At 51.4% G+C, this 11,744-nt stretch overlaps 1 long non-coding RNA gene across 5 annotated transcripts in view; it reads left to right on the top strand.

Annotated features, from left to right (window-relative positions):
- The first annotated feature begins 238 nt into the window (after positions 1-238).
- The window catches only part of LOC110260962 (uncharacterized), a 28,871-nt gene continuing 17,365 nt past the window's right edge, over positions 239-11,744 (top strand). The window contains exon 1 of one of the 5 annotated variants that reach the window (XR_014805919.1): positions 239-598. This is a non-coding gene — a long non-coding RNA (uncharacterized LOC110260962). Of the gene's footprint in view, positions 599-3,371; positions 3,581-11,744 lie in introns of those variants that run through there. The other 4 variants (XR_014805920.1, XR_014805917.1, XR_014805918.1 and 1 more) reach the window with 4 other exon arrangements.

The following is an 11,744-nucleotide window of genomic DNA, read 5'->3' as shown; positions in this document are numbered from 1 at the left end:
CCGCGGGGCTGGCTCTGCGCTCCGCGCCGCCCGACACTGGGTTAACCCTCTTCGCGACCGCCCGGGACTCCGCGGCCGGGCCGCCGGGGGCCTGCCTTCTCGCCTCTGCGCACCCAGCGCCCCGGCCCGCGCCCCCCGCCTCCCGCCCTCGCTCCCCCCCCCCCCATCCCAGGCTGGGCCGACCCAAATTAGCATGCCCTCCCCGGAATTAAGCCTCTCGGGGTAGGGGGTGGGGGGTGGGGCCGGACGGCGGCTGGGGACCCGGGCTGCGGGCGAGCGGCGAACTTCCCAACTCCGGCGCTAGGCGCGCCGGCCTGCGGGGGGAGGGCGTCCCGTGGCGGGATTTGGGGGGAGGAAGTCCCGTTTCGTGAGTGTTTCTTCGTTTCTTTAAGAGCTACCAGAAAGCAGCCCACCCCCACCCCCATAAAAAAAAAAAAAAAAAAAGCGAGTGGGGAAGAGCCAGCCCCACGCCGGTCCGCCTCCCGCCCGCGGCCCGGCCTCCCTCCCTCTCGCCGCCTGGCTCGGTGCTCCTCCGCCCCGAGTTCTCCATCCCTGGATCGCGGGCTCGCGGGGGCGCGGAGAAGAGGACCAAGGAAAGGTTTGGGAACGTGATGGGTTTGGGGCTCGGGGGGGTGGGGAGGGCAGCTCTCCCGCCACCCCGATTCGCCTCAAAGGGCCCCAGTCCTCCAGGCTCTCGCTTGCCCCCTTTCTCTACCTCGGACATTCCCAGGACAATTAGGGCTGAAGTTTTCGGGAGACGCGGCCCCGAACCCGTGGGATAAGGGGGCGGCCCGGCTCCGCCCAGGACCCCTCCCGGACCTCCCCCCCGGCTGCCCCGGTTGGCTGCAGGGCGCGTCACTCCGCGGGGAGGCGGCGGCAGCTGTGGCGCCGCGGAGCCGGGGGCGGGCGGAGAGCGGGGACCGGCCTAGGATCCGAGTTCAGCTCCAGCCGGGGGGAGGGGAGGGGCCGCCGCTCACCCGGCGCGCTGCAACCCTCCCCTGGCCTCGGGAGGCGCGGCCCTGCCTCGCCGGCTCCGGGCAAGGCCAGTCACTGGGAGCCCTGGGCTGCCCGCCCTGGGAGAGGGGGCCGCGCCCCAGGCTCTTGGAGAAGAGGTGGCCGAGCCCAGCCGGGAGTGAGAGGGGCGGCGGGGGTGGGGGTGGGGGTCCCTGTCCGCAGCTGTTTGGCCCCGCAGAAGCTCGCCTCCACCTCTCAGGCATTTGCCGAGCGCGGCGCCCAAACTTTTCGCACCAGCTCCATCTCCTCAGGCTGGGATGCAGCCTCCCCACCCGCGCCCGGAATGGGGAGCCTTGGACCCGCACTCCCTCCTCTGGGCTTGGGCGCCCGCGAACCTGAGGCTCAGTCCTCGGCTCAGCCTAGCTCTTCCCCTCGAGTCTCGGGGTCTTCTCGCTCCAAGGTTCCCGAAGTCCTGCGCCCGAGGGACAAACTAAACTTCGGTTGAGTAATGGGGAGGAGGGGGGTGCAGATACACAATCCCTGCCCTATCTCGCTATCGGGAAACGAGAGGGCTCATAAGGACGCCCCAATTCGGGAGCGCCCTGGAGTCTGGAGAGCTACACAGTCGGTTCGCGCGAAGTGGGCATCAATCTTCTGAATAGAGTTTCGGGTCCTCTAGACCCTACTGCGCTCCCCCATGACTCTTTCTTTAGTGGGTTTTTTCTTTTTTGTCTTTTTTATCCTTTTTAATCTAAATATTTTGTGTGAGGGTGAATGTTTCTGTTTTTCTCCTACCGACTAATTTTATTCTTGGTTAACTTCTCCTTTCTCCTCCTTGCTCGCCCTCTCTTCACCTTTTCATTTCTCCCTATTTTTTCCTCTCTTTTGCCCTCGCTCGGTTACACACACACACGCACGCGCGCACACACACGCCCCCTCTCTACCTCGCTCTCCCTTTCTCCCCAGGTCCTGTTGGTTACCGTAGATTTTGATAAAAAGACAAACGAAGCCATCAGTGGCGCTGATGTTGAAGAATGAAGATAATAATGTTTCCATAGGTGGTGCTTCAAATGCCATTATTTCTCACTGAATATTTAAAGAGATCCCTCGGCAAAGATGAATCTGCGTGCTCCTGGGGTGCGAGCCGCTCGCTTTCCTCCAGACCCCCGGGAAAGTGTGCAGGAGCACGTGTAAAACCAACCCCCCCACTCCGCAAACTGTGGTCCTCACAAACACCCCAGCCCACCCTCTCTCAGAGGGTGCACTTGCACGTTCGTTTCTCCGCTTACGCCCGCGTTTGGAGCCGCCCGCCTAACAATCTTGGCTTCTTGAAAGTCCGGGCCTCCCGGGCACCGTGTGCTGCCGGGAACCGAGCCTAGCTGGCTGTCCCGCAAACCCTTCCTCCCGGTACGCAGCGCGTACGCAGGGAGAAGCTCCCGGGCAGAGCTTCACACGTGTTCGTTACTTGCTGTGTTGCTGTGTGTGTGATTAAGGACGGGGGGGGGGAGCTTTCGCCCCCCACCAAAACACCGAAACAAACAACCAAACGAAATGCGCACGCAAAATCAGCTTCGCGATGTTTCATTAAAAATGGGCGAGCAGAGACGAATTAATTGGGAGATCCAAACTTTAATAACTTTTTTCGTTTTTTCGCGTCCTCGAAAGCATAGAGGGGCGCGTCTGGCTCCGTGCGCAGCGTCCCCGGCTAATTTCTTGTTTGTTTTCTTTCCTTCTGTGGCCCGAAGAGAAGAGAGAGGAGGTGGAGGAGGGGGGATGGGAGGAGGGGGATGGTCGGAATGGCGGAGAGAGGAGAATTGGTCTTTATTGTTGATGGCAATACATCAATTACGGGCCATTGTCTCCGGCCGGAGTTCCGTGGTTCGCAGACGCGGGCGCCGCACTGTCAGCGCGCTCCGGTGAGGCTTCGTGTGCCGCAAGGCAAAGAAATAATTAAATTAATAAAAATGGAGACCGAGTGGGGGTTGATCTGTACTTTTGAGGGGGTAGAAAGAAGGCAGCGAGTGCGAGCGAGGTGCCGAAGCCGGAGCCCATCCCCACGCCCTGTTCACCCAAGAGACCAGCGCGCTCTACGGGGGGTCGCAGGTCGCCGCCTTGGGTGGGGCAACTGCTGTGCGGGGGAGGGAGATTCGGGCTAACGGGGCTCGGACTAGCCGATCCCACCAAGGCCTGAAATGGGGGTGGCCTGAAGTGAGGCAGAGGCTGCGCCGGGGTCGTGACCTCGTGGGCCAACGGGAACCGCATGCACCGGGGGAGGCGCTTGGCTTGTCTCGCAAACTCCCATTTGGGGGGCTTGATGCCTGTGTTTCTGCTAATACATCCCCTCAGTTTTCCCAGGACCTACTGCGTCCACGGTGGGTTTGGCCGGACTGAAGGGCTGTGACCCAAGGCCGCGGGCCACAACTGAGTTCCCAGTGAAGGGGTTTCCCAGCCTCTCCGCTTCATCTCCTCATCCTCGGAAGGGGATAGCGTGTTGAGCTTCCTTTTCTCAAGGCCTGGTTCTTGAACCCTCAACAACATCTTATCCTGACCCAGTCTGACCCGGATTTGGGATGGAGCCTGGAATGAGGCCTGGCCTGGGCCCGGGACCCTCCTTCTCTTTCCTCCGGTGCTCTACCCTCGAACTTAAGGTCGCCCCCAAGGGCCCTGCCCGAACCCCTGATTCCTCAGCCCCCCCAGCCCCAGGCCCTGCTAGCCCCGCATCTGGAGGCCGAGAGGGCAGGGGAGGAGGTTTCGTTTTCTTGTGCCAGGCAGAAAGCGGTAAAAAGGCGGCAGCGGCGTCCCGCGGGCAGGGGCGGGGGTGGAGGCACGCCGCCGATGGTATCAGCATTATTGATGGGGAAATATTAGGGGCAGGAGCCCGGCGATCAGGTTCCCAGTCCCTCCCCTATCCGGAGGTGGGAGGGACGGAGTGGGTGGTGGTGGCGGTGGCGGTGGCGGTGGCATGTGTTGGGATGCGGGAGGCCGAATGCACCCGCATTAACCACTTCTGAGGTTTATTTATATTCTTCTCGTCTGAAAGTTGAGGTGGGGGCGGGGGGAGGGAGGAAAGATTGACTTGGCTATTACCCTAGCCCTTAAGCTCTTTCCCAGGGTCGCGACCAGAGTCGTGGGAGGAGGGGGAGGGGACAGGAAAAATGATTAAAAAGCAAAGACCAAGTTTGGAAAGCCCACCGTAGGCTGGCTTATTTTCCCAGCCCCGGTACTCCGCTTCCCCGAGAGTTTCAGAAACTCCTTCCTTAACCGAACCGCTGTCGCTCAAATCCTAACCGCTCCTCGGCCACTGCAGAGGCTTCGAACCCGAGGCCTGGGGGAGCAGGCTCAGGTGGGTAACCCTGGCCCCTGCGGAGCCTGTGCTGTGAGCGCTTTGCGCACTGGCTCCCCTGCAGCCAAGTCCCGGTGGCGGCGAAAAGGCGCACTTTCGGGGGGAACCCGCCGCCCGCAGCCAAGGGCTATCTCCAGACCGGCGCCGGGTGCAGCGCGGGGACCAGGCGCCCAGGCGCCGGCTCCGGCGGGAAATTCAGCCGTGGCGAGCGGAGGGCGGGCTCGGTAACCAGCCGCTCGCATCCCAGCCACGGGTCCCACACTGCTGGCAAACTTGGTCTTTCTTCTCTGCAGGGCCGTCCCCACACGGGCATTTAGAAACCGACTTCGCCGGCGATCGCAAGTGCCTGTGATTTTTTTTTTTTTTTTTTTTACTTTCCCTCTGCATTGAGCGTCTTGCACTTAAATTCACAGCGCCTCGCATGCAACAGTGCCTCGCTAAGGGGTCTCTGGGTATAAAATTCCTCCCAAAGGAAATGTCTTGAGGTAGAGAAAGTGAAAAAGACTAATCGAATTTATAAAAAGAAAACCTTTGCTTCCTTTTGGTTAAAATCCCTCTGCGGTTTTCTGAGCGTGAAAAACAAAAAATCATCACCATGCAATAGAGTGTAGCTAATTCCTGGAACCTATTAGTAGGATGTCCAGAAAGCCCCAGCAGGGCTCACAGATTCCCATCTTCCAGCTCAAGAAGTAGGACTTTTGGATCCAGTGAATAGTAATCGGTTCTTCTATGGTATCTGTTGGGAATAAGCGTGAGCTCTGCAGAGCCCTGGACTCTGTGTGCATTTGGGGGTGTGACTGGGGGGGACTGCCAGGAAACTCATTTTCATTAATTAAAGGGATCTGCTCAAATGACCCCCCCCCTCCAGGGGCTCCTAGATGAACTAATTTAGCAAATCCCTTGCAACAAACTTACACACACACACACACACACACACACTCTCTCTGCTTCTTTCTCCATCAAAAAGATCCTTTTTTTAAAGAACAGTAGAACAGTTCAATAATTCCCAGAGAGGTGCATCTTGGTTTTATAAAAAGCTGTGTATAGTGAGACCTTGCCTGGGGTGGGCTTCTTTTTGGTCAGCATTGAGGCGAATACCTTTTGGTTCCTGTTTACTCAGTCCAAGGGCCACATGGGGTTCAGAACCATCCTGGGATCCTGGCCCTTGTTTGCCTGGCAGCCCATGAGCAAGGCCAGACTGTCACTCACATGATGGGTAATTTACAAATCCCACAAGTCTCAGCTGAGCTACGACTTTCTTAGGGCATATTTCTCTGTACTGAGAAAGTGCTGTCTCTGAGGGAGAGAGGTGTTTCTTCTTGGGGCTGCAGTGAGTCAGAGTTGCAGCTTGACCCTGTCCCCATGGTAAATGTCAATCCATCCATCCTGTGTGGTCCAAACCTGCATCCTTTATACCTCCATATGCATAATGAGAAAAAAAAGGTGGGGGGCAGGGCGGGAGAGATGGCCCACCCCTCTCTTCTTCGCCTTCTTTCACCTTTTCCAGGTCCAGGGAATTTTCTAAATTGTCGTACTGCTATTTCTTTCTCCCACTGTTCTTCCTCATCTCTCCAGCTCCAGTTGTAAGTGGAGCTTTACATTTAAGGGGCTGACATTTCCCAGTTCCAATGCCATGTCTCCTTGCTTCTCAAAACCGAGGCAATTAATTATCTCTTAGGTTACAATCCTGAACCATCAACCCCTACCCATTCATACCAGGAACTAGCTCCAACTTTTTCTTCCTCTTCTCAGTTATAACTCTCATTCTGTCCTGGCCTCCATTCTTTCGTCCACGTCCCCCCGCCTTCAGAGTCTTTGATTCTTTGACATATATTATAACAAAACCCAATCCTGGGAAGCCTTGCTCAGAATCTCACTCAGGTTGTAATGGATGTAACTTCTGCTTAGAACTTGGCTGAGGGTTTGCTGTGGCCTTCTCCCGGAGCCTGAAATGGGGAAGATGTAGGCAAATCTCTCCTTCTCCAACCCAAACAAACAGATTTCAGGAGAATCAGGGTGAAAATACTTTCCAGGTTTGTTTTTCTTTTCTTGTTCCCTCCTGAACCCTTTTGCCCCTCTGGTTTGGGAGAAAAGTGCTAAGAAAATCAGCCTCCTAGCTCAGCGTCCCTCCACACTCCCGCCCCCTTGACAACCTGTCCTCTCCGGATCTCAGATATCTGCCACCGACTGGCTTTATTCCCAAGTCCTACTCCGGCATTGGAGTCAGGCTATTAGGGTTCTCTTCGGGGCTCTATCGTTTGACAGTATCCTGGGAACGCAGTCCTAGGTATGTACCCATGTGGTGAGTAGCTTCAATCACATTCATCTCGCTACCCTCTGTTTCCTGCTCCATAAAGGAGAGCTAATGGAGAGGAAGCATAGGGTTTTAAGAGTGCCCTGTAAGACTCTGCTTTGCCCCTTCCTAGCGGTGCAACCTCATCAGCTTCCAACAGTTTCTCATCTGTTAAATGGAGATAATAATAGTCCTTATTTCATAGAGCTCTTGAGGGTTGAAAGAGTTAATATGTATGAAGAATTGAGACTAGAGGCTGGTATATAATTAGCACAACCTAAGTGTTAACTGGTATTGTTATTACCTCACAGGCTTGTTGTGGGGATCAAATGATACTATAGCTAAAATATCACTCTCTATTCATTCATGCATCTATTCATGTATCTATTTATTCATTCACTCTCCTGAATCACATGGGAGGCTTGGGGCTACAACTGGGAAACAAACACTATCCTTCCTTTCCTTGCTTACAGACAATGAATCAAGCAGATTATTTCCTGGGAGCATGTTTTTATTGCCTGGCTCAGTGTTGGGGCTGAGGGGGAACAGAATAGGGTAAAACTGTGTGTGAGCTCAGGGAATTTCTAACAGGAAGTCTCAACTACTAAAGAAATTTGCAACTAGAGCAGGTGATGCATGAGCCCAAGTCCTGTTGGGCAAGTGGGTCCTTTGGGCCAGGGACAGAGAATCTTCACACTTCTAGAAACTTCCATGGTGGATATGGAAGTGGCCCATTGCTTGGGCACCAGGCTGTATGCACCTGGTGGTTTTATGTGGCTCACATATTTGTCTTTTTGATTGCATGGATTCCTCTGTAGAAAACAAAACAAAACAATAAAACGGGTGCTGTGTTTCTCTGGCCCCCCTGAAAGGTATAAATCTCTTTCTCTGTTTACTTAGAACACTTGCATCTACTCTTTTGCTTTCCATTTTTGTCAGATGATAAACACTAGCCATGGTCATTGCAGTAGAGCATCCTATAGCCAAATCAAACAGTTGCGATGGAAAGCCCTCCTCTCAGCCTGTCCTGCTCCCCCCCAGGTGTGTGTCTTTTCTGGGTACAGAGTCTCTAATGGCTGCTGCATGGACCAACTTAGTCTTCGTGTTATAGCCAGATAACCATGTTGTGAGCAAATGTCATGTAACATTTACTGGCGGAACACAAAGTGCTCTTGAGAGCCCCCCCCCCTTCCCCGCCTGCCCGTGCTTTGAGATTAAAACACATTTTATGGTTAGAATCTGGAAAAAGAGCGAGAGAGTCTGGACCAAAAAAAAAAAAAAAAATAGCTGTTAGCAGTGGAGTCGTGTGCAAAACGGGACAGGCAATAGCACATGTGCAACGTTTTCCATGTAATCTCGGCTTCCTTGTGAAGCATCCGCCAGCACGTGGAGTCTAAGGCAGTCGCAGGTGTCAGGGAGCAGAGGGTGAGGTTTCTTTTTTTCCCAAGTGCGGAGGGAGCAGACTCGATTGAATCTGTCACTTGATGTCCTTCTCCTCAAAAATAGTGCTCGGAGGCCCTCAGGGACTTTTTTTAGAGGCTCTTAGGAGCTTGGCAGTATGTAAATTATGCGTGAGTGTCCTTCATAGTTCCCCGTGGTCACAATCAGAGGGATTTAAACATGATTTAGCCTTTCGGATGATTTGTGGGAGCACTGGAGCCAGCCAGTGCAGTGGTGAGAGCCCAGGCTGGGCTTCTCACCATTGCATTAAATAGGTCTTGGCTGCTCGGTCCTTTCTCCTCCTGACCTTGGAGTTGGTCTGCAAGTGGCTCCCCACCCCCCCTGCCCCCACCGCCCCAGCGTTGGTGAGTGGCCTCCCAAATGTCTTTACCATATCAGGGAGCTCTGAGATGTTTCCAAATGGAAGGATTTGTAGCTTTAAAATATACACTTCAAGAGTTCCCTGGTGGCTCAGTGGGTTAAGGATCTGGCATGGTCACTGCTGTGGCTCAGGTTGCTGCTGTGGCCCGGGTTCAATCCCTGGCCTGGGACTTTCCATGTGCCACAGGCACAGCCAAAAAAAAAAAAAAAAGTTAAAAAAAATACAATTCAATGGGGCACAAAGTTTGCCATTCATTCAATCCTCCATTCATTCAACCAACTTTTTTTTTTTTTTTTGTCTTTTTGCTATTTCTTTGGGCCACTCCCACAGCATATGGAGGTTCCCAGGCTAAGGGTCGAATCGGAGCTGTAGCCACTGGCCTACGCCAGAGCCACAGCAACGCGGGATCCCAGCCGTGTCTGCAACCTACACCACAGCTCACGGAAACACCGGATCGTTAACCCACTGAGCAAGGGCAGGGACCGAACTTGCAACCTCATGGGTCCTAGTCGGATTCGTTAACCACTGCACCACGACGGGAACTCCTCAACCAACTTTTATTGCGTGCCTACTATATAGGTATTTAGTGTTCACTGCGCTCCATATAGGTATTTTAGGCATGAATGATATAATTGTGAACCAGACAGATAAGGTCTCTGGTCTTCTGAAGCCAGCATTCTAATGGAGATAGAGATTTTAAAAATGCAGTATGCGTAGAGATCTATGTGTATAGAGTGTATAAAATTGCATGAAGTGATGGAGAGTGATTCGGATGGAGGCATAAGGAGAAATATTTGGAGGGATCAGGGAAGACCTTGGGTGAAGTGAGTTCTGTGTTGAGGTGTGAACGATGAGCTGAGCAGAAATGTCAGGACGTGAGCATTCCAGGCTAAGGAAAGAGCAACTGCAAAGACCCCGAGAAGTTTGGCTTGGAGAAGTTTGCTTCTTTTCCTTCTTCCCTTTTCCACTCCTCCTCCTTGTTATTATACTTTCAGGAGGCTTGGGGAACTTAAGTATCTTTTTTTTTTTTTAATTGGTTTTTCCAGGACTTCCCACTGTGGCTCAGCAGGTTAAGAACCTGTCACAGTGTCCATGAGGATGCAGGTTCAATCCCTGGCTTTGTCCAGTGGCTTAAGGATCCAGTGTTGCCACAAGCTGCAACGTAAGTTGAAGATGTGGCTCAGATCTGGGGTAGCCGTGGCTGTGGCATAGGCGTCAGCAAGCTTTGATTTGACCCCTACCTAGCTTGGGAACTTGCATATGCTGTAGGTATGGCCCTAAAAAGAAAAAAATTGGTTTTTCCGGTTGAGTAGATAAAAGAAATTGTGGAACATCCATGCTGAATGAACTACTGATACTTGCAACGATGCGGATGACTCTCAAAAGTATTATTCTGAGTGAAAGAAACCAGAACCAAAAGAATACATAGAGCTCTATGTATATAACATGCCAGAAAATGCAAATCAATCTGTAGTGACAGAAAGCAAATGAGTGGTTTAATGGTTGCCCGGGGATGGAGTGGGAGGGAAGGAGAGATTTAAGCATCCTAAGGAAACTTTGGGGGCGGGTAATCGAAATATTTGCTGTCTCCATTGTAGTGATGGTTTCCCAGTGCTATACTGATATTTCAAAACCGATCAAATTGTATACTTTATGTATGTGTGGTTCAGTATATTCAAACTGCAGCTCAATCAAGTTGAAAAACTAGGTTTCTCACCCCCAAACAATGTTGGGAATAGGTGTTCCAAATAAGGAATTGAAAGAGAAAATGAAACGTTCCACTGTTGCATTTAAACACTTGAAGCCTCAAAGTTCTTTTGAGACTTGGTCACATTTGAGAACAAATATTGGCTTGAGTGGCACTGGGATTGGTGCCTACACTGACCCTGGAAAAAGAATCAAGATTTCCTTGTGACTTTGAGTCAAACAAACAAACAGAAAGTCCTTTGAATGCTGAATACTAATCCAGTCATCGAATTAGAGGACCCCATGGGTGGTGAGAGAGACAGGGATGGCCCCCCCGAACAGGTGCATCCAGATAGCGGTCAGGGTCTAAAGCTGCACTAACACCATTCAAGCTGACTTATGGCTTACTGATGGGATGATCATTTTGAAGTGCCATAGATCATGACTTGGCCATGAAGGATGATCTTTTGGTGAAAAATCAGGTGTTTTGTTCTTTTTTTTCCTCTAATGTGTCATGGAACGATACTTTTGTAGAATACAACAAAAATATATTACTAGGAAAAAATGGAATGGAAAACAGAGTCACACAAGGCACAAGCCCCAAAATGGTATTACAGGCATACACCTTGGAGATAATTGTGGGTTTGGTTCCAGACCACTGCGATAAAGCAGATAAAGCAAGAAAGCAAATCACACAGATGTTTTGGTTTCCCAATGCATATAAAAGTTATGTTTACACTACACTGTAGTCTATTAAGTGGGCAATAGCATTTGTCTGAAAAAAGCAACATACAGACCTTAATTAAAAATACTTTATTGCTGGAGTTCCCACTGTGGCGCAGCAGGTTAAGGATCCAGCATTGTCTCAGGGGTGACTCCAGTTTGATCCTTGGCCCTGCTCAGTGGGTTAAGGATCTAGCATTGCCACAGCTATGGTGTAGGTCAAAGCTCTGGCTCGGATTTGATCCCTGGCCTGGGAACTTCCATATGCTGTGGGTGCGGCCAATAATAATAATAATAATAATAATAATTTATTGCTAAAATACGCTAACTTTCATCCGAGCCTTTAGTGAGTTATCATAATAACATCAAAGATCAGTGATCACAGATAATCATAACAAATATAATAAAAGTGAAAAGCTTTGAAATATTGTGAAAATTACTAAAATGTGACACAGAGACATGAAGTGGACAAATGCTGTTAGGAAAATGGTGCCAGTAGTTTACTAGATGCAGAGTTGCCACAAACCTTTAATTTGTTAAAAAAAAAAGAAAGAAAGAAAGAAAAAGAAAGAAAGAAAGGAAAAAAAAAAACCAACCAAAAACAAAAACAAAAAAAAATGCAAGATCTGCAAAGTATAGTAAAACAAGGTACACCTGTTTTCAGCAAACATAAAAATGTTCTGGGAAACTGCCAAATTAGCTTCTAAATGCTTATTTTCAATTTCTCTGGTTGTGATGTGGCAGAGTGACAACAAACTGGACCAAGCACTGGTCCAAAGACCACTGTCTGAGTAGCTCTGGAGCAGTTCAGATCCTTGCAGCTTGTGTGGTCCCAAGGGCAGTAGCAGTATGTGAAATGCTGGTTGCTGTTAGTGCTCGGGGAAGCTGGATGGGACTTGTGGTGGCCAGAGTCCCAAGGGCCA

Source organism: Sus scrofa, chromosome 6 (genome assembly GCF_054392235.1).
Source record: "Sus scrofa isolate SSC_HxYL_T2T_F1_AM1 chromosome 6, Sscrofa_HxYL_maternal_Yorkshire_Landrace_v2.0, whole genome shotgun sequence".
Taxonomy (NCBI): Eukaryota; Metazoa; Chordata; class Mammalia; order Artiodactyla; family Suidae; genus Sus; species Sus scrofa.
This window is presented reverse-complemented; position numbering and strand designations above follow the sequence as displayed.